The sequence below is a fragment of the Lepisma saccharinum genome, chromosome 7 (assembly GCF_977018435.1).
Source record: "Lepisma saccharinum chromosome 7, izLepSacc3.1, whole genome shotgun sequence".
Lineage (NCBI taxonomy): Eukaryota > Metazoa > Arthropoda > Insecta > Zygentoma > Lepismatidae > Lepisma > Lepisma saccharinum.
Genome location: NC_139235.1, coordinates 69,476,884 through 69,502,191, shown reverse-complemented (window position 1 = coordinate 69,502,191; position 25,308 = coordinate 69,476,884). Strand labels below are relative to the sequence as shown.

Here is a 25,308-nt window from a genome sequence, read left to right as displayed (position 1 = left end):
GTGCATGAATTGAAAGAACCAGACAAAGCTAAACGAGTTACTTATTGCAACTGGATTTTATCTTCGATTGCTGATGGTTACTTGGATCCTATGCTCTTCTTCATGACAGATGAAGCTTGGTTTCATCTTTCTGGTTACATCAACTCACAGAATTGTAGATATTGGTCACAGAATAACCCACACGTCGTGCATGAGGAACCTCTTCAATCAGAGAAGATAGGCGTTTGGTGTGCAGTGTCGGGAACACGCATTATCGGACCAATTTTCTTTGAAGAGGTACAGCGAAAGATATCTGCAGATATTTGAGTCGTTCTATGCACAGTTAACAGAAAATGAAAAAAGACACGGCGTCTTTCAACAAGATGGTGCCACTGCCCACACCTCCAACCAGAGTATGACCCGTATAAGTGAAGTGTTTCCCGAAAACAGGCTTGTCAGCAAAAACCTTTGGCCTCCGCGATCGCCGGACTTAATATCTTGTGATTTTTATTCATGGGGAGCTCTGAAAGGAAAAGTGTATGCTAATAACCCTCATACGATAGACCAACTGAAAGAGAACATCACAAACAAATAACATCTCCCCTGAAGAATTACGACGTGTTTCTCAGAACATTCTACTGCGAGCGCAGCGATGCCTGGATGCTGGTGGATGGCACTTTCAGCATTTGTTATAAACCAGACAGTTTTACAGTTTTACACAGTAAGTGTACCTAACCTAACATAAGATGTGAAAATGTAATTATATGATGACACATGTCTTGAAACTCTGCAGTATTTACATATGAAAAAACAATTCAACTAGTATGAAAAGCAGTCAGTGAGTCGTACCACTTTTAAGTGGGACACCCGATACTAAGCATATAATTATCAGCATTGGTAACATTTTTACTAAAAAGAGTTTCAAAAGAAGATGTGCATGAACTAGGAGAGTGGATGGGACGATCGGGCTACAAATGGCTCTCACATGACATTCAGAACGAGATCATTGATATATATTAGGGAGATCTGTTTTGCGCTCTGTGGTAGCAGATATTAAAAGTCGGGAATATTTTGCTATTATGGTTGACGAAACTTGTGACATATCCATTCCTGAACAATTGACATTTTGCATTCGAACTGTAAATGAAAATTTTAATTTAATATTTTTGAGGAATTCATGGGCTTTTACGAGATTCCGAACACTGAGGCCAAAACTTAAAAAAGGGAGGGAGTGAGTCATTCATTAATTTGTTTCAGTGATCAGAGCCCCCGAATAATTTTGACAAGTCGGCGCCCCTGAGCCTAAGTGTTGACCATCAAAATTTTCAATATCAATCAGTCTTTAAAGATTTGGTGTTAAAACATTTCTAAACCATTTCTATATTAATTATTTAAATTACATTATCTAAACCATATTAAATCACAAAAGTAGACATCCTGTACCAAAAACTGCATATTTAAACTATACAAATTTTCTGACACGCGGTCTACCGTGCCCACGAAGGCATCCCAATACACGTTCATATTGAATTAACTCGAAATACGCTTTGTGATCAGACCAAACAAACCATTTGAATCTTCAAAAAATATTATGCATAATAATATATCGAAAAACTAGCAGTTGGAAGGGGTGATCGTCCCTATGGCCCTCCCTCTGAATTTGTGACACTGGATGAACGTGAAGTGGAACCTTTCAAGTTGTTGTAGTCACAGCATGTGCCCCCACCCCAATTTTCTTGTTAAGCTCCTGGAACCTGAGAAGCAAAACAAGGAATAATTTTTATGAATTTGCAAATTTAACAGTTATCAGAATAGTTCTAGATGATATTTTTATGGGCTTGAAAACTATTGATACCCCCGCCAAATTAAGTTCCAAGTTCGGTTCTGGCCTCCCAAAGTTAGATCTCAATGCAGTGGCGTGCCCAAGGGGGCGGGTCATACCCCCCTTCGGCCCAGTATTCCTAAAACAAAGAACGTCAAATACAGGAAAACATGGCAAAATGAGGACAGACTGCTAAAAAAAAAGTATACTTAACCCCCTTTCGAAAACACTGTGCACGCCACTGGGCCTATGTTCGCAGTTAGGGAAAAATTCACGTTGTTATGGAATCGGTACCACACAACGAATCCGGAGAATTCATATTTCTTTTTTGTCAAAAGAAAAAAGCAGCTAATGTTATAAATAAATCAAGAAGCAATATACATGCAGCAAGGTTTCGGCGAGTTATTTTCAACAAGATACTAACAGCAGCTGTTTTCTCCTAACTGTTATGTCTGAAATATGAGACACGTGATTTCCAAGCAGGTAAGCCTGTAAATACACAGAGCTCGGAAATGTAACACATTGCGTATGAAACGCCATCAACAAAGATTTTACGCGTTACACTTCCCAACAATCCAAATTTAGCAACGGTTCGAGGAAGAGAATTTATAACAGTGTACCAGAAATAAAAAACAAAAACTACTTCACGCACACTGCCACACCCAACGTGGAAAGCCTGTTGTTTAGGGTGGGAAAAAAAGATATGGCAACCGCGCACGCATCGATCGTGCTACGTCACGTGGGTTTTCAGCTAGGGGAGACTCGGAAACCCCGACTGGGTCGATATTCGGAAGCCGCTAGGTGGATGGAGGAAGGCAGACAAAGAGGGAACCCCCCCACCTCCCCCAAAACCAAATGTCAAAGACCCAAGGTTCCGAAAGTGAGAGTGGCGGCACTGAGGCCAGGGTCATGGACGCTGCACCCTGCTTTTTTGGGGCTGGGGAAGGGGAGAACAGTGAAGTTCTGTCTTCTGCTGGGGAAAAGAGTGGATCTTTTATAAAAACACACATGTTCCTAGAAAAACCATGTCTGGCTACTATTTCCTCGATAAACACTGTACACAAACAAAGACTGGATTTGATAGGGACGAAAGGGGCAACTTGACCCCTTGTCCGAACTCCAAAGGTGTTATTGTAGCTGTCAGTGGCGGTGATTTGGTTCCAAAACTAGGGGAAGCAAGGTGCTAAATTTGAGGGGGGGGGGCAAGGACAGTTTATTTTCTCTTGTTAGATAAGGTTTAGCACAGTGCCTTCTCTATTCGCCGACACTGGTAACTTAACTGAATATACATTACAGAAATTGATCTTAATACGAGTGGTTAGAATGTAAAAAAAGTGGTAATTTACAAGTTTTTTTTCTCCTGAAATCAGAGGTAAAATCTGCTCAATTTTTTTTAGCTGTTTCTGAAAACAACTGGTCAGAGATCGATCAGTTCATCCAACTATTGTATATTTTGGGGGGAGCAGGAAAAGGCTACAGCCGGATTGCGCACACTTTTCCGGTTTTATCAGTGGTATCTGATAAGCCGTTGACAAGCTGTCACAATGTACAGGATTGCGCACAAAAAAATGAGGCGATGTTGTCAGATGTAAAATGTTCTCAAGCCCTTCTCACTTCTGTTGTGTTTGTTTGTGTGTGGACCTACACGTGTTTTTGCTGTGTTTTGCCTAACCTAACCTATCTTGACTTGCTACATTTACTGGTCAAATTATATTTTTATTTAATCCTTAAGACATTTACTATTTTATTTCTAATTTATCTCTCTCTTCTTGTCTAAAGAAAAAAAAGTTTTGCGCACAGACTTTAAAGCTATCAAAGTGGCAACGTCCGATCAAAATCTGTGCGCAAAACAGGTCAGTGAGATTTGTGCGCAATCCTGGATCTAAAGTGTGCGCAATTCGGTTGCGGCGAGGAAAAGTCCTTTCCTTGACTGAATCTCGCCCAACAGGTCGGTAGGTGACGGGGCTTGCTCAGAGTTCATGCCTTCTTGGAGATGAGGCCTGCTCAAAAAAAAGGTATTTAAAGTTCCAAATATTACATGTGACTAGGCCCTTGCACAAAATGCCACTACACTCTTAACCGGGATTCTCTGGAGCAGCGAACGAAAACAAGTCCACTGTGCAAGTAGCGATTCGAGAGGACTCGACCAATGAACGCGTGAGAGAAGTAAGTGCATGGAGGGGGAAACGCGACTGCAGCAGCGGTCACTGCTTTGCTCACACACTCGCTTTCTCCCATTCTCAGCCCTTATGCGCGGCCTTGCCATATTACCGGGTCTCACTGCAGATCATGGGCTGCTTTCTTCCTGTAAATAGACGAACAAAATTTATATCCCCTGAAAGTACGTACCTTCTACTTCCATTTTCCGGTGTTACTTTTCCCATTACTATTATATTATTGCTCGTAAAAAATGTTTTCCTGCTGCTAAAAGCAATGCATTTCTCCATTCGTTCGCGTCCATATAGTTTACGCACAGTTGCTGTCATTTGTTTCAGGGTCGTCCTCTCCGCACAAGAGTTTTACTACCTTGTGTTCCGACGTCAGGCGAGGAATGCCTACCAGGTTAGGTTTCATTAGCATAAATACAATGAAAAATTATTATTTGGGCTAAGAGAACTAAACCAAGCTAGCCTAAAATAAAAATGCCTTTTCCCGTGACGTCATAACACACGGTTGCTCAAGTGTTGTGCGATAAGTGAGACCCTTAGTTTCGCTGAATTATAGAGTTGATTTGTCGCTCCGGATTCCACCCACACACGCACAGTTTCTTTCATTATTTCTGACGAGGGATGCTTACAAGGTTAGGTTACGCCTGTTAGGTTGGGTTCCAATAGCATAAATACAATGAAAAATGTTTTTCCTGCTACTAAAAGCAATGCATTTCTCTATTCGTTCGCGTCCATATTGTTTACGCACAGTTACTTTAATTATTTCGACGAGGAATGCCTACAAGGTTAGGTTAGGCCTGTTAGGTTAGGTTTCATTAGCATAAATACAACGACAAATTATTTCAGGCTAAGAGAACTAACCTAGCTACATAACAACGTAGGCATTTTTTGCTTTCAGTAGATTTGTGGAGGAATGTGCACCACCATGTCACTTTTCCTTCCAAGAGCGCCCAACCTGGATACCTATTTCTCGTTATTTTTAAAGAAAAAAACAATTCTGCACCTTCAAACTTACTTTTCCCGATTACTAACTACAAAACATTACCAAAAAATTATGAACCGCGTTCCTCCTAAGCAGCCCATATTCTGCAGTCTTGCCGATTACCAATATTTAGTGTAAGTGCCAATACCAACAGACCTAAACTAACAATTTTCCATTTCAAGTTAATAATCGTAAGGGTATGTCCAGGGTTTCCAATCTAGGAGCGGAATGTAAGGACGATTTTAAATGTCAATGTAAATATAGAACGAAAATAATCAAACTAGGTAAACATTTTAGGGCGCTATTGGGGGCGGGGAATAAATTACTGTACAATTATGAGCACAGATACAACATTGTGGGAAAAACAAGAAGGTATAATTAACAATGGGCCTGTTGCAGGTGAGAAAAACAACAATCTCATTCCTCCCTCCCTTCCAAGAAAAAATAGTCAACAAATTTCCCAAGCCATACACCCAAGATTTATGAGGTGTGGATGCGAACACGCCTCCATTTTGTCGCCAGTGATAAACAGTAAACCATTTTCCCACGCACCTCTATAAGACATATTCACACAAGTACTAAGCAATCATATTGTTTCTTGCACGTAGGTTTTACATTATTATTTATAGATCAGAGCTGAAGGTATGAGGCTTTGCCCAAATGTTGGTTTTGTAAGTCAGTGTTCGCACTTTCTCAGTATAGTTCTGCTACACAAGCAAAAAATAGATCTGGTTTTGATTTCGAATTCGTTTCTTACATGTCTTTTCAGAAGAGTAAAATTTCGTGATTTTTTTTTTGTTTACCACAATATATATTCTTACGATTAACAACATTTATTAGTCGTTGCCATGATTGAAAAATGACCATGGAAGACTAAGCTCCTGAACAAAGGGCGACTAAGCTCCTGAACAAAGTGCGACTAAGCTCCTGAAGAAAGGGCGACTAAGCTCCTGAACAAAGGGCGACTAAGCTCCTGCACAAAGGGCGACTAAGCTCCTGCACAAAGGGCGACTAAGCTCCTGCACAAAGGGCGACTAAGCTCCTGCACAAAGGGCGACTAACTCTTCAACAGTAAGATTAATCTCTATTTAATCCAATGGAAACATATTTTCTTGCCAAATTCTACCTGATTAAGATTTGAAATTCGATCTGTGTGAAATTTCCTAACTAAAAGGGGGATGTTTGATGCGACACTGTAATGGGACACGTGGTATCATACACACTTGTCGAGAAACTTCTCTCCTCGCCAAGATCAATCTTCGAGAATACTGCCTCTCTGTGTGCGTGCGCACTGTCATTAAATTTAATAATTTCTCATGAAATCTGGATATAAGCGACATGCACAGTGAAAAGCCTGGGCAAAATATTAAGTCCGTGGAACGAGTGATCCCTGATATCATAATGATCAGGTGTTAAAAGAACGAAATGTACCGTAGAAACTCACTGTTCATATATTTTTATGAAACTGGATTGTTTCAGAAAGGTCATAGTATGTGTGTATTCCTATTTCATATATGTCATCCCGTATTTCATATTACAAATACATTGTAATTTGTAATTTAGCAATGAAAGTATCGTTGTGAAAGCTTTAATCGGATAACATATTTACATCAAAAGTTTGTTTGAAGTACACTTTATGATCAGATAGGCTAATCGGTGCTGGACCTACAGTTTAAAGTGGGATCCGACCACTGTGCAATGTGCCTCCACCGAGGGTCAAACCCGGATCCTTTGATTAACACTAAGCCATCGGGAGGCCTTTACATACGTATGTAGGAATGTTGATTTCCAAAGTTCTATATTTGTCGATAGTGTTGTTATCAGTAGCAGTCACTGTAGGTTTGTGAATTCGTGTACTTTTTGTGTATTAAATGGTACAGCACCCAAAGGTTACATTTTGCAGGAAATTAATGAAAATTTCAACAGAAGAGTTCTGGTGATGAAGTCCAAACAACAAATAAATTGGAGCTCTGCCTAAGGCAGCAGACATGTAATTAGTGTGTACATGCGCAAACAGAAAAAAATATCGATAATGATTCGTGCACTCTTGAAGTAGCTTCAGAGATATCGTGTTTGTTGCAGAACAGAACAAAAAATAACAGTTAAATCTCGCACACGCTGAAGAGCTTCTTTGTACGAATCCATGGTGGAACATGCCTTTTGAAAAACAGAACTCTAGACAGATGTTGTAAACGGGTACTAAACTATGTTAACAACAGAGTTAACGGAACTAAAAGAAAAAAAAAGGGAAGGAATAACGGACACATTCCTTTGCTCTACAAGATGACGTATGGCGCGATGACTTTTTAGAATTGCACCCACAAACAGACTTCAGGTGGATGGAACATTCTTACACGCGCTAGGCTTCACCTTCTATAGGATTGGGGGAGGGGGGATAAAGTACGGAGGTCACACTTTGGTAAAACTTACATCACGTAACATTAACACTTATACAATAAATCACAAAATAAATTACGGAATTAATTATGGATCCAGGTAGATGAACAGCACTCAAGATTTTTTTAACACTGCCTTATCTTGTACGCGTTGAGAATGACAGTTACCTGTGAGAGCGAGGCGATGAAATGAAAGCAGGTTTGTGTTGAAAAAAATACAGTCGGTAAGGTGAGAAAACGAACAAAACATACACAGCGTATTACAAGTAAAAAATGAATTATAAAGCTAGTAAGGGTAGGAAAAAAACAGAAAAACGAGATCGCAAACTGAAGAATCAAACTGAAAGCTCGAGAATTGTACCACGTAAAATTATAAATAGTTCAAGCAATTTTAGACCTGGGCCGACTTGTATTACTGAAGACCTCCTCTCAAAGTGAACAGGAACTACTTTGGTTCTTTGCCGCCATGTCGCCACTTACTTGCCTTTTACGAAGCTGAGAAAATTCGTAACGCTATTTATTTTTTTATTTACTTTTATTTGGGATTACTGCTTTAAGCAGTTTTTCCCATATATATTCGTAACGCTAGAGGTTCAAATAATGCTTCCCTCTTCTTCGTGACCCTCACCGCCAATTTCAAATAATGCACATACTGTCCAACTTCAGAAACACAGACATGGTATGGCCAAATGACACAGCAGAAGGGTAGCAGTTGGTCAACAAAGAACAATTTTATAGGCCACATAAGCATTATTTGCTTCTCCATTTACAAGTACGAAGATATTGCAGTGCTCTTAGGTTTACGTTAAAGTATCTTTGTAACATTTTATGGGGACATGGATCATGAAAATATTTCACATTAAGCATTTCCAAACCTTTATCTGGGTAATAGCATCTACTTTTGCTTTTGTTCGTCTATTTTTTCTTGTCATTTCCTGACTTGCAACATCTTGGTCATATCTTTACAAATCCGATATTGTGTTTGCTTTGATTATTCAGTTTCCAAATACTTGAAAATTATTTAAATTACTTATTCTGTTAACCTGGTTTAATTTTTAAGTTCCGACTTTTCCTGTTTTAATGCCAAATTTAGAGAGTTTTAGTACCGATGAACTGACCCTCGGTAGCGACAATACTTGGCTGGCACGGAAACCATATGCACACAGTCTTGCTTCTTCCTACTTTTTATCGCAGAAGACTGTGACCCAGAAAAACACGCCAAGTCCCTTCCCTTGAACTTGAAGCTTCGTTACGAGCTCCGGTAGGCGTGGTCCTTATTAGTGCTGGAAGCAGTTTATTCTCGTATTCTCACAAGAACGTTGCCACTGTTTGCCTACCTCGAGAGCGCACCCTGGAGTACCGTTTCTGCAGCCGAGTTGGGGAAACTCCAGAATTCCTTTGTCAAAGGAGTGGCTCTGAGAACGGTGAGCTGCATCAGAAACAATGACTGAACGAAAACTTCAAGGAATCTCAGAGTTCTGAGTTCCAGTCCTGGTCCACCTTTTAATCATTCATCCTCATCGTTGGAATTAAGCTAAAACATTAAATAACCGAATTAAAAATACCAATACGTTGGTAAAAGGATTAATGTTAACAATTCACTCCTTGTTAGCTTTTAGAAAAGTTACCGAACGCTCTGAGGCTATCCTACAGCCCAACTCGTGTCTTAGAGGGTAAGACCTCAATTCTTAAGTACAAGTTTACCCACGAATATGTCTTTCTATTATGTAGACTAAGATCAGGTCATTGATAGATTAGGTAGGTTAAGTATAGCTAAGTATAATATTCTTGTTAACCAAACTTAGACATAATAAATATGTCATTAATTCAGTGAGTGCATTTTAATTATTTCTTCCAGTAGCGCGAATTTGCCCCCATAGCGTTACATTACTAACTTCAATTGCAAAACTAAAGTTCGCTTTTAAGTCCACTTGATACACCCAAGATGTTAATCAGGACTGGACCTACAGTTTAAAAATAGGATCCAAACCATTGCTCATGTGCTATCACTGGGAATCTACCCCTGGACCCACTGATAACAACGTCAGCCACTAAATGATCTGGGAGACTTAAATTTGCTTGCAATAAAAGGAATACATATTAATATTCAACTAAGAAACCAGTGTAAAATACCACTTAATATGTACTTTGTAATTTTGTTATTTAGCGTCGCTTTTCTTCCACTTTTGCCTAATCTCGACGGTGAGAATGAGTGATGATTTGTTGAAATTGATGGAGGGACACTCACAAAAAACAAACATGCTCAGGACGGGACTCGAACCCGGGATGACGTTGACTAAGGAAACAACAAGATTTCATTAGATCCAGTGGTTGACAACTGAATTAAACCTAATTTTATATTTGCCAACAACATAATCGAATTGTTACTCTTTATGATTATGCCATAATTTATTCAGTAATATTTAATTGCATGGGTACATGTTAATTAATGTGTGTAAAATAGTTGGGATCCGGCATTGACTTCTTGAAAATAATTTAACGGGCAGTAGTCCAAGGATGGTTGAGAACCACTGTCCTAAATCATACTTTGCACTTATAAAAAATATATGTAACTTTGCACTTATAAAAAATATATGTAACTTATGTCTTTGAATTCTCTTATCTTACGTCACTTTTATCTAATACTCTAATCGCACCCATGAGGGACACGCGCAAAGAAACGTCCAAGCCAAAGTCGGGACTCGAACCCGAAACGTGAATGGACCAATCAAAGTGTCCACAGAGTTGGCAACCACAGCTTATTTCTTCCATCTGAAAAACTACTATATGAAAAATATAACTCGCCAGCATTCTGATGCAAGGTCTTGGTGGATATGCTAAAGAGGACACAGACAGGGTGGACCACGGAATTATGGGATATTATTACCATAATACAATATTTTGCATCAACTTAGAACTTCTGAGAATGATCGTTCCCCCTTACTCTTCCCCTCCCCTTCAAAATGTTTCCAGCGTTCGTACAGCAAAGACCCCTTCTGGAAAACAGGCTTGGTTGTGAAAAAAAACGATTGTACAAGGGCGCAGGTGCTAAATCCAAGTCCACATGGGTTGCTGAATTGTTTGTTGTGAATCCATTGTTGCACTCAACTGCAACAAACGAATTTTTAACAAGGTCACTAACACACAATGAAGGCGAAAGCAAACATCGTGGAACAATAGAGATGTGACGCCAGATGACTCCCCTCCCTGTCCCTTAAACCATGAAAGGTAAGCAAATATTTAACAAACATAATGGACCTTAAAGAGTTGCAAAATTTTATTTACTGCGATGCACGATGTCCCCTTGCACGAAAGCTTACTCATTCAATCAGGAACCTAAACGTCCAACATTTACACATTATTTGTTTGGCCGTTCCATGTACTTAATCACCCTGCCTAGAGCATTCACACAATTCGGTGATTAGGGTTATGTACCTTATGGGTGATATTACACACGTAATGTAATCTGAGAACATTCTGAAGCTGGCGTGATACTCAGTAGAGCAACGCCACAAAACTATTATGTGGATCAACGGTACTCGGGCGTGAAAAATAAAATCTACACTTGAAATTGTCATAAACAGCAAAATAATCACGTACTTGTAAAAGTACACGACACTATCAGAGATTTGGTGTTTTAAATTCAAATCGAACATCAATAACAGTCAGAGCAAATATGTGGGGTTGGCAACTGGATTGATTTGGTTTATTATACTTCAAGTTTGTGCCACTTTTGGCCAATCGCGAAGATGAGGATGAATAGTGATGTTGAATATGATGAGATGGATGAATGGACAATGACACACATACAGGGCGTGGCATAAAAATGGGCTTTAAAAAAATACAACGAAACCAATACTACGTTTTATTTTTTAAAAAAATACAATCACATCAACTACATCCTTACACATTGCCATTTGCTAAATATGCACAGTTGCGTTCATATTTTGAAAATTTAGTTCTGTAGCTGACCACCATTTCGTCGTTGACACTCTGACAATCTGTGATGCAAATCGTCCATGGCACGTTCGAATATCTGAAACTCTCAGTTTCTGCTTCAATGCATTTTCTGTAGCTTCAAAGTTCTTCACCTACATCCTGATTTCATTGGTCGATGGAATAAGACCATGTCTCGCAAGATTAAAATAACGTCAATGTTCTCGTTTTGCAGCGGCAACATAGTGGCCATTTTTATAGAACGCCCTCACAGCCACATTGAGCTCCGCTTCAGCTATCCATGTCTGTAAACGGCGTACATTGGTGATGCAAATGACAATCTGTAAGTGTTGCTAACACTATTACAGAAACTCTCCCAACCAAGGACGTATTTAGGGGGGAGGGGTCCGGACCACCCCCGAAAGGTTTATCAAGTACTAAAATTAAATAATGAAAAATATATTCGTTTAGCCGCTGTTGTATAATTTCCTCTGAACTTATTGGAAGACAAGGATTATATTGGAATCAGAGGTCTTTGAAGGACACGAAGGACGTATTTAGGGGGTCCGGACCCCCCAGAAAGACTCACCAAGTACTAAAATTAAGTAATGAAAATATTAGCATTTGTTGCATAATCGATGGTTATTAATTTCCTCAGAACTTTTTACAAGGCAAGGATTATATTGGAATCATTCGGCTTTGAATGACATTACACAGAAGATTTATGTATACTACTACTCAAAATAATATGCATAAAATTTTAATCAGAAACTTACTTTTCTCCAACTACATGTAACATCATTTTTGTTATTCGATAAATATTCAATTATTCATCTATTAGACATTAATTTCATTTGCCAGGGCCCTTGTTTTTATGTAAATTATTCCGATCTTAACTACAGATTAGCTACGTAATGAATATGCACTCTTACATCTCTATTCTTATACAGTCTTTTTACCTAATCGTGTAATAATAATATAATATGAATTTATGTATTGTAATTAGTATTAATTTGATTTATAATTATTTTAATATAAACATTATTATTTTTATTAATAATAATAGGTCTATTATTATCCCTGAGACACTTGGTTCGGACACCCCCCCAAACATATTTCTAGATACGTGCCTGCTCCCAACGAAAACAAAAATGTCACACCCTGTGTATGGACACAACAACCTGCAGAGGATTATACTGACTGCAGGTCCAGGCGTCAGAGCCGTCTGTCTGCAATATTGCATTTAGCGCGGTGTACTACGTGGAAGCGAAGTTGACATTTGGGTCCTTCAACGAAGGTCACCACTTACATCCCGTGGGGTTGGCAAATATGTAAACCTAACATAATTACATAACCGAACCGAACTAGGGTTACCAGATCGCTACAAGGGAAATGTAGGACATGCTGTCCCAAAATGTAGGACACAAAACATTCGCAATAAATAATACTTATTTCTATAGAACACGTTAGAAAGTAATTTAAAAATCGCACTTTCTTCTCAGTTTAAAAAATTAATTCTTAATGAAATTTTAAATGCAAAATTTCAAAACTTGTAATCATACTAAACAATGCATCTCGCTACATGTTCTAACTGGTACTTCTCAGAGAAGCCAATTTTTCTCAAAATTTCAGGTTTAGTCAAAATATAATTAATGTTAGAATGGACAGTCAAACTCTTTGAAATTATAGGGACCAGTCCGAAACATTTTACAGAATTTATAAATTATTTTTTTTTTCATGAGATCGTTGTACTGATGGAATGAAAGTTATCTCTCAACATTTACATTATGACCTGCAATGGCAAACAAATATTCAGAAATTACCGTAATTTGAAATGGTTCCAAAAGTTTCATCTTGGGCAGTTTTTAGTTAAACAACAGGATTTCTACCCAAAATTCTAGACTTTTTCAGGGCTTTTCTTAACTTTTTCTTCGTTTTTCTTAACGTTTATTTAATCAACCCCTACTTAGGTAAAGTTGGAAATTAGTAATTAGGTAAAGTTGGAAATTAGTAATTAGGTAAAGTTGGAAATTAGTAATTAAGTGGACTGCATTTGACAAACTAGCGAGGCTCTGGCGTTTGGACTCTTACGTGAGGCTTGATTTGTGGGGGGGGGGGGGTCGTCCCTATATGTTTGTGATTGTCCCTTCATCCATCTTATCTTACCATAATTCATCTTCATCTTCGAGATTAGCCAAAAGGTGAGAGAAGAAGTGAAGTAAAATAAACCAAATCAAATAGCAAATGTATTAGCAAAAATTGTTGACCACAAGAATAATTTCTCGACTTTTTATTGACTTCAAGCCCTACTTGTTGATTTCTTTACTTTCTCTTGACTTTCAGGACTAGTAGACACCCTCAATAACTTTGTTCTCTATACTGCCCCCCCCCCCCCCGGCTTTACAATCAAAATATTGAATGAAAATGGGAAACACCTTGTTCCATCAGTATAAACCCGAAGGCAAGATATTCCGCTCAGGTACTCTCAGGTTCTCTAGTAGGACAACTTTTATTTTATTTTTGGGCAATGACTGAATCAAAATAAATTTCACTATTGAGTTTGGAAGCGCAGTCCATAGACTTGTAATTTGCATGACTTTTTTTCTGTTACGTATTTTCTTAATTAATATTATGTGACGCTCAAAATGTAGGACATTTATGATATTTTTCAAATTCCTCCCGGACGCCAGACAATGATAAAATGTAGGACATGTCCGGAAAAAACCGGACGTCTGGTAACCCTAAATCGAACCTACCTCAACAAAATGAGAATGTTAACGTTACACAGACAAGACCGGTATGTTTACATCTTCGATAATACCATGTAACTCCCTGCCTGTCGTAAATGTCTTCGCTAAGCAAATGGGAAAGGGTTTGTATTAAAACGCAATAAACAAATGCGAAGGAACAAAATGCAGTTAAAAAACCTAAATATAAAGATACATTAAAATGTAATAAACGTTTGCAAATATACATAAAAATTACCACTAATCCCAACAAGGGCAAAAAATGCCAAATGAAAGCAACGTTTTCTTATTCTAACTGAAGAGAAAGTATCTACCATTACTTTTATCATCGTGCTCATGTTTCGGATGAAAAAGATGATTATCAACTTCCAGGCTCTGCTTATTAGTATTAACAACTCTAGCATGGAGACAGGCCAGCGATGGTGGTTTATATTACAACAAGAAGCTGGTATTTAGCATGCCTTTCTAAGCACTAAATGGTACTTGGGTAGCTATCCGAGTTCCTGAAATATCGGTAATTGTACGGGAAGGCACTACCGAGTCTTACATAAGAGGTACTTTCCATGTTTCTTGATCGGTGCTCTACGACAAATATGCTACATGAGCAATTCGTGATCATTCTGATATTCAAACATCAAACCTGTGTGTACTCACGGTTGACCTTGAATTTTGTTCTTCCGTTTGCAAGGTTCGCGTAATCCGTGAGAAATATTTGTGCTAGCATCAGTCTGGAAACTTGTACGTATATAATGTGGTTGGAATGATTGTCCATATGTTTATGGATGTGGTGATTGTGTGTTCCATTCTGAGGGCTAACGCATCACAGAAATAAATACAACTGCGTAAAAGAACTGAAAAGCAGATGTACAGTGTCTCTCAAAAGTTTTAGGACAACGACATTTTAAACTAGGCAACCCAATTTACACAAGGCGTTGGTGGGTTGCGTGTAGAGCTAGGCTTAATTTCATGGTTGCCACATGCACAATAGATATTTATAAAATACGCGAAAGAAATAAAAACAAGTATTATTGTATAAAGTATTAAAAATGTCACTATAATATCTCGTGTGACGAAATTCCTTCGCAAATAAAAAAAAAATAGGTTTTCTAGTATTTCATAGCTGATGATATATTCAGAAAGGAAAAGAAGTGAGAGAAAACGAGAGGTGGCAAAGGACAGGAGAAAGAGAAAGCGAAAGGAGAAGACGAAAAGTAGAGGAGAGAAGAAAGAGAGGATAGACGAGGAGAGGAGATGTAGTGAGGAGAATGGAAAAAGATTCTAGGAGAGATGAACAAAGAAGAATAAAGAGAAGAAAACGAGATGAGAGAAGAGGAGACGAGAAGAGGGGAGTGGAGAGTAGAGTAAAGGAGAGAGAAAGAGAAGAACGAAAAGAGGAGGAGAAAAGTGCAGTCGAGTCGGAAATCTAAGACAGGAGAGGAGATACGAGGAGTGGAGATGAGTGGGATGGAGATAAGATGCGAGAAAAGTAGGGAAGGCGATATGTGATAAAAGCAGAGCAGAAGGAGAAGGAGAAGAGAAGAACAGAAGAAACTGAAGAGAAGAGGTAGTTGCAGAAAAAATCGTCTCAGCGTCAAGAATTGATGCATTGGTCAAATTGTCGACATGAAACATTCAATAACATTTTGAAATGTATTGGAGAATGTATTAGATCGGTGCGAAATACCCTTTGGCTTAGTTCAGAGCAAGATAAAATCTTCCAAGTAAGATCTTTGATTTTACCTGCGATTATACCACTAAAAGCATGAATGTAATTTTAATATTTATAAGAATTATCCAATTTTTGTCCACTTCTCGGTTCGTTGAAATGGAGATTTTGTAATTTAATATTTCCCCTCCCCCCATCGTTAATTCCAAACTGAATTATTCCGTTTCACACGGCGTGGACAATGAACACAATGGGATAGGTCTAAAACTTACGAAAATTTTCTGCCAACGGAAGGGTTTGAACCTACGACCATCAGATTGACAGTCCTACACTACCCTACAAGCTTTCGCTCCTGAAAGTAAGTAGAAGGAGCTGACCAATGTGAAATGTAGATGCAACTCTCCTCCTACATGTAATGTGCAAACAGTACTTGTTTGTAACAAAGAAAACGAAGGTAGTACGACTCGGCGAAAACATTTAATGGAGAATTTCACATGATGAGAACTTTTCATTCGATGTTTGCCGTTGTATCCTTGCATTGAACTCGAGTGGGAAAAGGGGTAAAATTAGTACGTCCTGTAGGCACAAATATAAATAGTTATTTCATTAATATTTTTCAATGTCTTTGAAGCAGTACACAGTTATCGTTAGAGTATCATAATTCACGATCTTATACATGAAAATATCGCTTTGAACGTGTCAAATCATTTATTTGTTTATTTTTTTATAAATTCCATATGCAGAACAATGTAGCCACTATACACTGCTATTACAAATAATGTTACCATGCTCTTGTTTATAATAAAAGGAGAATTAAAAAGAAAATACCTCCCAAGGAGGATCGAACGTGGGACCGCTAGCAACCCAGTTGACAACTCTCACCACTACACCACGCCCTTACCTTCGATTGAAACAACAGTTTTTAAGTATTCTGTCCCTCCAATATTGTAAATGTCGTTGGGTATACATGTAGTTGAACTTTTACTTTGATTTTGAATTGCATTCTTGTAGTATAGCACATATCTTCGAGAAATAATTTTCGAAGTGATGAAGAAAAACGAGAATATTGGTAGTTGTAAAATGCGAGTTATTACTTCTAACTTATTATTGTGATTAGACATTATTAATGAAAAATATCTAGAGGCTTGAACATTGCAGGATGATGTTCTTTTTCTGTGATACTGCAACAGACGAAATGCTTGTTTACTGACGCAAGTCTGGTGTTCAGAACAGTCTTATGAAATGTATTTGCTGTTGCGTAAAGTAACACGAAATAATTACACCGTTTGCGAACTACCAAATCTGCGCAACGTTAGACGTAACAGTTGGACTGAAAAGTTCATAGGCTGACTCATAGATGGCGTTACTAGAATTAAATCCATGTGATTTTTACTTAGTACTAACCTTCAAAAGATACGTGTATAAATTTCACAGCTGCCGGATAATTAGTTCGTGAGATATAGCATTGTGAGTGAAGAAGCTTTTGTTATTGTGAAAAAATGGATAAAAAAGAATTTCGTGTGTTAATAAAGCATTGCTTTTTGGCGAAAAAAAATACTGTTGAAGCCAAGGCTTGGCTTGATAAACATTATTCGGACTCTGCACCAGGAAAATCAACCGTTGAGAAGTGGTTTGCTAAATTTAAACGAGGCGAAATGAGCATCGAAGACGATGCACGCAGTGGACGCCCCAAAGAGGCTATTACCGACGAAAACATCAAAAAAGTCCACAAATGAAGTTGATCGAGATAGCTGAGACTTTAAAAATATCAAAGGAACGTGTTGGACATATTGTGCATGAATATTTGAACATGCGAAAGCTGTGTGCAAAATGGGTGCCGCGCGTGCTCACAATCGATCAATGCACCGTGTCACAAATCAATGAAAACGATGGCAAAATTATATGAATTAGACTACGAATTGCTTCCCCATCCACCATATTCTCCAGATCTGGCCCCCAGTGACTTTTTCCTGTTTGCAGACCTTAAAAGAATGCTCGCTGGAAAGAAATTTAGCACTGATGAAGAGGTAAACGCCGAAACTGAGGCCTATTTTGAGGCTAAAGAGAAATCGTACTATAAAAATGGCATCGAAAAATTGTATGACCGCTATAATCGTTCTATCGCCCTCAAAGGCAACTATATTGAATAATAAAATCGAATTTTGTCAAAAAAATATTTTTTACTGTTAGCCTACGAACTTTTCAGCCCAACTGTTAAACAGGTGGAAAATTTTATTCTCCACACTTGACAGTATTAGTCAAGAGAAACTCGTGGGACACTGTGTTAAGGTGCTGGAGTAAATCCTTCTTATTTTTCTTCCTCGAAGGACAACAATTTTTATAGTAGAGCGCTCTTTCTTCTTTCTTTTAAATTCTTCCACATTCCTTTCATTGGGTTAAATATAAATAAAAGTATTGCTTGCATTTATGTCATTGACGTAGACCAGGCCAGTGCGCAGAATTTCTTTGAGGGAGTGGCCAGACCCTAATGTGTGTGTGTGTGTGTGTGTGTGTGTGTGTGTGTGTGTGTGTGTGTGTGTGTGTGTGTGTGTGTGTGTGTGTGTGTGTGTGTATAAGAGAGAGAGAGAGAGACAGATATTACAAAATAGTTCAAATAGTGCGAGCGCGATTCAAAAGTCATGATAATTCTATGTTTAGAAAATAATATATTTATAAATTAAATGTTGCGTACTAGGAATTATTATTACAATAAAGAACATGTCTAATTGTGAGTTAAGAAAACAACAATAACAAAGAGACATTCTCGCATCACGATTGCAGTTCGAAAAAGTCGGCTCAGGGATTGAAAGTAGAGCACTGTCCTGACTAAATCGGTGAATGGAACGTCTGCTAGCCTTGCATTATAAAACTAAAACCATCCAATATGCAGCCTGAAGACTTTTGCGCAAGAAACAGATTCATTTATGTAAGAACAAAATTGAAATGTTTACACATTTCTAAAATCGACGATGTTATTTTCGTAGTTATTGATAGGTTCACATTTAAATATTTCAGGGTTCGAGGGGGCATGGCCCCATTACCCACATGGATACTGGCCTGACGTTAGTGACGTAGACAGTGGGAGAGAAATTTTGGAGAATCTTTCTATTAAATTTATTATTTACATCCTAATGCTCAGATAGGTTTATTGACAATCGTGAACTTTTTGTTTAATAGATAATATTTGGTTTTAAACGAAGGGAGAACATTGGCCTAATTTTCTTTCTTGCTCTTTTGTGAGAATATATACTTCTACAATAGCAATCGCGTTCGGAAACGGTGAAAAAAAAAATGACTTGGTTTTCAAAGGCAGACAACCTTGGTAGCGTAGTTTGCTCGCGTTCAAAGTGACTCACTCACGCTATTCAAGGCCGCTTCTTATCGCAAAACATTGTCCGTCGATGCACCCAGCAAGTTACGAGTGACCAGAGTCGAATTTTAAAGAGAATCTGAAGAATGATAGATTTCATCAGAGGCGGCTAGGTGGGCACTAGCTCAACATGCAATAGTTTAAGTGATAATTTCTGACAACTAAGAAACCTTATTGAATAAGTATTGGGATAGTAATACGCGTACCCGCTCCTTTTTAACAATGTAAGCTCGAAGACAATCTGTATTTCATTTGTTTGTATTGGCAACTTGGTCAACCTGAGGTTATTATAAGGAACTATTTCCTAGATGTTCATGTAACCGTTATAAAATTACAAATAAAATATATTCACAAGCTTAGATATACTAACAACGAAGAAATAAATTCAGAGTTAATTTTCAAATGCATGTGTATAGAGTAATTCTAGAAGTACAGAGCTATATCAGAGTATTGAACTTCTTTTTGCAGGACAACGTTTACAATATTGACGCGACAGAATAATTAAGAACTGTTTCTCCAAGGGAAGCAAAGGACGTAGTGTATAGGTTAGAGTTCTTGAAAGCATTGATTGCGGTCCCAGGTTCGATCCTCCATGCTAGGTGTTCTTTTTCTTTTTTTTTAATCCCCTTAGGAGGTGTTCTTTTTTTAATTCTCCTTTTATTACAAACAAGAGCATGGTAACATTATTTGTAATAGCAGTGTATAGTGGCTACATTGTTCTGCATAAGGAATTTATAAAAAATAAACAAATAAATGATTTGACACGTTCAAAGCGATATTTTCATGTATAAGATCGTGAATTATGATACTCTAACGATAACTGTGTACTGCTTCAAAGACATTGAAAAATATTAATGAAATAACTATTTATATTTGTGCCTACAGGACGTACTAATTTTACCCCTTTTCCCACTCGAGTTCAATGCAAGGATACAACGGCAAACATCGAATGAAAAGTTCTCATCATGTGAAATTCTCCATTAAATGTTTTCGCCGAGTCGTACTACCTTCGTTTTCTTTGTTACAAACAAGTACTGTTTGCACATTACATGTAGGAGGAGAGTTGCATCTACATTTCACATTGGTCAGCTCCTTCTACTTACTTTCAGGAGCGAAAGCTTGTAGGGTAGTGTAGGACTGTCAATCTGATGGTCGTAGGTTCAAACCCTTCCGTTGGCAGAAAATTTTCGTAAGTTTTAGACCTATCCCATTGTGTTCATTGTCCACGCCGTGTGAAACGGAATAATTCAGTTTGGAATTAACGATGGGGGGAGGGGAAATATTAAATTACAAAATCTCCATTTCAACGAACCGAGAAGTGGACAAAAATTGGATAATTCTTATAAATATTAAAATTACATTCATGCTTTTAGTGGTATAATCGCAGGTAAAATCAAAGATCTTACTTGGAAGATTTTATCTTGCTCTGAACTAAGCCAAAGGGTATTTCGCACCGATCTAATACATTCTCCAATACATTTCAAAATGTTATTGAATGTTTCATGTCGACAATTTGACCAATGCATCAATTCTTGACGCTGAGACGATTTTTTCTGCAACTACCTCTTCTCTTCAGTTTCTTCTGTTCTTCTCTTCTCCTTCTCCTTCTGCTCTGCTTTTATCACATATCGCCTTCCCTACTTTTCTCGCATCTTATCTCCATCCCACTCATCTCCACTCCTCGTATCTCCTCTCCTGTCTTAGATTTCCGACTCGACTGCACTTTTCTCCTCCTCTTTTCGTTCTTCTCTTTCTCTCTCCTTTACTCTACTCTCCACTCCCCTCTTCTCGTCTCCTCTTCTCTCATCTCGTTTTCTTCTCTTTATTCTTCTTTGTTCATCTCTCCTAGAATCTTTTTCCATTCTCCTCACTACATCTCCTCTCCTCGTCTATCCTCTCTTTCTTCTCTCCTCTACTTTTCGTCTTCTCCTTTCGCTTTCTCTTTCTCCTGTCCTTTGTCACCTCTCGTTTTCTCTCATTTCTTTTCCTTTCTGAATATATCATCAGCGATGAAATACTAGAAAACCTATTTTTTTTTTTTTATTTGCGAAGGAATTTCGTCACACGAGATATTATAGTGATATTTTTAATACTTTATACAATAATACTTGTTTTTATTTCTTTCGCGTATTTTATAAATATCTATTGTGCATGTGGCAACCATGAAATTAAGCCTAGCTCTACACGCAACCCACCAACGCCTTGTGTAAATTGGGTTGCCTAGTTTAAAATGTCGTTGTCCTAAAACTTTTGAGAGACACTGTACAAGGGCATTTTTCTTGCACAAGCACAATGGATTTCCACAAAAATGTTACTTCGTATGATTGTTCAAGTCTACATTAACCCAGTCTTCCCACTTGTAACATAACTTGCAAGTTGAATTCTCAAATCCTGCTTATGCAAGGATCATGGATGTCCAGCCAGAATGCGCACCTAAAAAGTATTATATTTCACACATAATTGCATTTGTCATAGTAATTTATGTTAATTATTATAAGGATGTTGAAGGAACATAATAGGCAGACTGTAGCAGTATTTTTTTAAGGGGCATCTCTATTATGGGGGAAAATATGCCTCCTTTGGTCCCCTTGCAAAAAAAATACCTTGCTTGACCCTCCCTGGAAAAAATCCTACCGACGTCCATGGCAAGGATATATTAATAGAGACATTCCTGACAAGTAATAATAAAATAGGTAATAAATGTTATTATTGCATGAAAAAAATAGCGTGTATTCATTATCTGGCTAACTGATCACTAACATTTGCATAAAAACGCCTGTTCTAAGAAATGAATGTCAAAAAGTTTTAATGGATATGATAAGCAAAAAGGTTGTTAGGCCCAGCTGATTAAGAATAGAGCCTCTGAGCATCATTTTTACGTAGTATTATTAATAGTGGTACACAAATTATCACAGGCATTGTTAACGCAAAGCTGTATATTCACAGGCTAATCCTTACGTTTGTGTACGTTAAGCGGAAATAAATCAACTTCGTATTATGCAACACGAAAAAGTATTTTGCTTATTTAATTTTGGACTTTGGGGAGGGGGTCAGGCTCCCTGGATCCCCTAAATACGTAGTTGGTGACCGACGCCTTACTAACTTGACAACCTACACATTGCAAGAAACTAATGGTTTTCAACTGAAACCCCTGTCATTAAACTTATCATGCTTTCCTTTCCTGACTGTTTTGAAAGTAAACGCACCAGAACTTCTACAAACAAGCAAGTTTATTTATTTTTATGATACGAATGTACGCATGCATGACTGCTTAAGTAAGAACAACACACTAAGTTCAATTACCGGAAAAGTGAAATAACGTCCTTCACGACATTCCATCCACCACGACAGTATTTAACAACAAAACAGCGTTATTATGGCTCAATGATACTGAAACAACATTCCTAGATTTTTCTTTCCGTAAAAAAAACAATGTAGTTGACCCTGAAGATGGCGCACTTCCAGTATAGGCTATTATATAAATTAAAGTTGAACCAAATCATCTCGCTGTATTACGTAATATTTTGTACTTGATATGAAAGGATTATTACGATGATCACACTGCAAGACTGAGAGAAGTCATTCTTGTTCCCAAAGCAAATGTTTGGTCCCCATAATCAGGTGTACTATTTTAAGGAAAGTTTGTTTTTAAGCACACTCTATGCTCAGATAGGATAATCCGGAGTTCGGGAAGGGACCTACAGTTCAGTGAGGTACGAACTTTGTCTAGGTACACTTTGTACCTAGACAAATAGACATGGTAGCTTGGGGATCCCTTGATTACAAGGTGACGACAGAATCAGTATGCCACCTCCAAATACTACACGAAAACACAGCCGTTGGCTTTCGTTCTATTGCTGTTGTCCGACAAAAATTATACAAATCAGAATTAATTTTATTTCATTTCAGTTATTTCGGGTCGCTTTCCTGCCACTTTTGACTAATCGGGACGATGAGTACTAACATAATGAAGGGTTGCTCACAATGAAAATACATGTCCAAGGCGGAATTCGAACCCGGAACCCCTGGCGAGATCAGAATTAAGAACTGAAAACTATCTCCCTATACCTAATGACTTTGAGAGGGCAAGGCACTTTCTGCCGCAAGTGTAGATGAATACTCGCTTGCACCCGTACTCCCTTCCCCACAATGTTCACACTCATTTATACCTTGTTAAAATTTTATTAGATATGAGAAATACAGTGTAAAGAGTGACTTCTCTAAATCATCTATCTGTTTAGTAGATGATCTTAGTGACGCTAATCATACAGAAAATTTATCTCCCCCCCCCAGAAAACTTACTTCAAGGCTGGTCATAACAGTATAGTTTACCTTGTAAATACGTACGGAAATTATATGTTTTTTCTTTACAGAAACAGTGGCCACAGTTGTCCAAATAACGTTGAGTTTTTTTTTTTTTATAAGTCCGCTTTATGCACAGTAAGGCTAATAGGGACTGAACACAGTTTAAAGTGAGATCCGAACCACTATGTCCCTCACCGGGTATCCAACCCGGGACCACTCGATTACAAGGCGACACTACCACTGCGCCATCGGGGAGGCCTCTAAATAACGTTCTCAGTGTCGTGGCCAGACGTCTGATGGGGACTATAACCCAACCATATCCTCCCCCTACGAAATTCCTGGGTACGCCATCTTTCTAGTATCAGGGAAAACAATTACCAAAAAAGTGACAACAAACTAGAAACTTAACTTCTCCCCTCTCCACAATTTAATATATTTCTAGGTATACTACTGAGTGTTTACTCTACTGTGAATAATTTCAAATTAGCATCATATGCCACCATTCATAAATAAACCCGGAAATCGAATATGTTTGATTGTTTAAGAGCACTTTATGTACAGATGGGCTACTCGGGACTGGACCTACAGTTTAAAGCCGGAACCGACCCATATCAAAATCAAATCAAAACCGAACCACTATGCACCTCCACGGGTATATCGAACTGGCTCACAACAGAATTTGTAAGTAATTTGTTCACTCGATACTTTCATGATTCCTCACTTATTTAAAAGTAGAGCTCATGACAAATGCAAATGTCAAAACGAAATTCCATTATTGGCTGACCTCTTTGTAGCCTGTCATTTTCAATCACCTTCAGAATTCTCACAAGAATTAATGTACATTCTGTACACTGACAACGATCACACAATGTAAAATCGAATGAGACCATCTAATGAACAATACCACAAACAGTGAGAAACCATGTCAGTTCTCGCATATAAAGATTATACACTGTGACACTAAAATCACCCTCAACGTATCAGCCAGTGTTTATTAGACAAATATTCCAAAACATTTGCACTGGAGAATCTTATCGGTTTGCATAAAAACATACATAATTTACGAAATAAAAGTTCTTTAGGCATTCACTACAAAACCCGTGAAATATTTGCACTACACGGTATATAAAACTATTGCATGGATGATATTGTATTGTGCAAACTGCTGTAGAACAGCTAGGCTGTCAAGCTGCAACAACAACCCACCACACTCCAATGCTAAAACTGCAATTGTAATGACAATGAAACTTACCTTTGTTATTTGATTATTGATGGGTACGGAACAGACAAAATGTTTACTTTGTTTATAAGGAAGACTTCGTGCTCCAGCTATTTTATGCGTATTAGGCTTAACTTTCTTTGTCAGCAGCACATTAACCTCGCTGCATCGAAACACTACACACAACAAGCATGGAGTCACGAAAGAAAATTCAATGTCAGACCGAAATTAAATCAAAAACATCAAATTCTTACCTGTTTCGCGTGCTTCCCTGAAGCAGAATATTAATTTTCCGGTGAAGTTAATTCAAGCCCTGGCTTGTTCTTTGTATTTGTGTATAATAACTTGTAGTTTTCTCCTTGCTAACAATCGAACAACGGTCCGTCCGTCACTAAACCACACCTCAACACGACTGTTTGTCTCGCTCGCTTGGCCGGCTGCTCGCACAACGAAAACGCCGGCAGGACGATGACGTTCCTGCGAACCAATCCGAGACTGCCGTGATCGTGACGTCACGTACAATTCGCCCATTCAAAGAAAACCCTCAACTTGCTTCGTAAGTGTAGAAGTAATTTCGGATCCACTTATTACAGGCGCGCGAGACTCGTTGTAAGCTAATAATGGTGTTTTCTTCCTTTATTAACTAATGTGTTTGTTCAAGAGGGGTGAAAAAGCACGAGAAGAGATTTGTTTGTAGCATGGCGTACTCAAATAGGGA

General features: G+C 38.1%; 1 protein-coding gene across 1 annotated transcript in view; it reads right to left on the bottom strand.

Annotated features, from left to right (window-relative positions):
• sn (fascin domain-containing protein singed) overlaps positions 1 to 25,013 on the bottom strand; it is a 195,240-nt gene extending 170,227 nt beyond the window's left edge. The window contains exon 1 of the mRNA XM_083125403.1: positions 24,845 to 25,013. The gene's annotated coding sequence lies outside the window, so the exon portion shown is untranslated. The remainder of the gene's footprint in view (positions 1 to 24,844) is intronic.
• Positions 25,014 to 25,308: the final 295 nt, after the last annotated feature.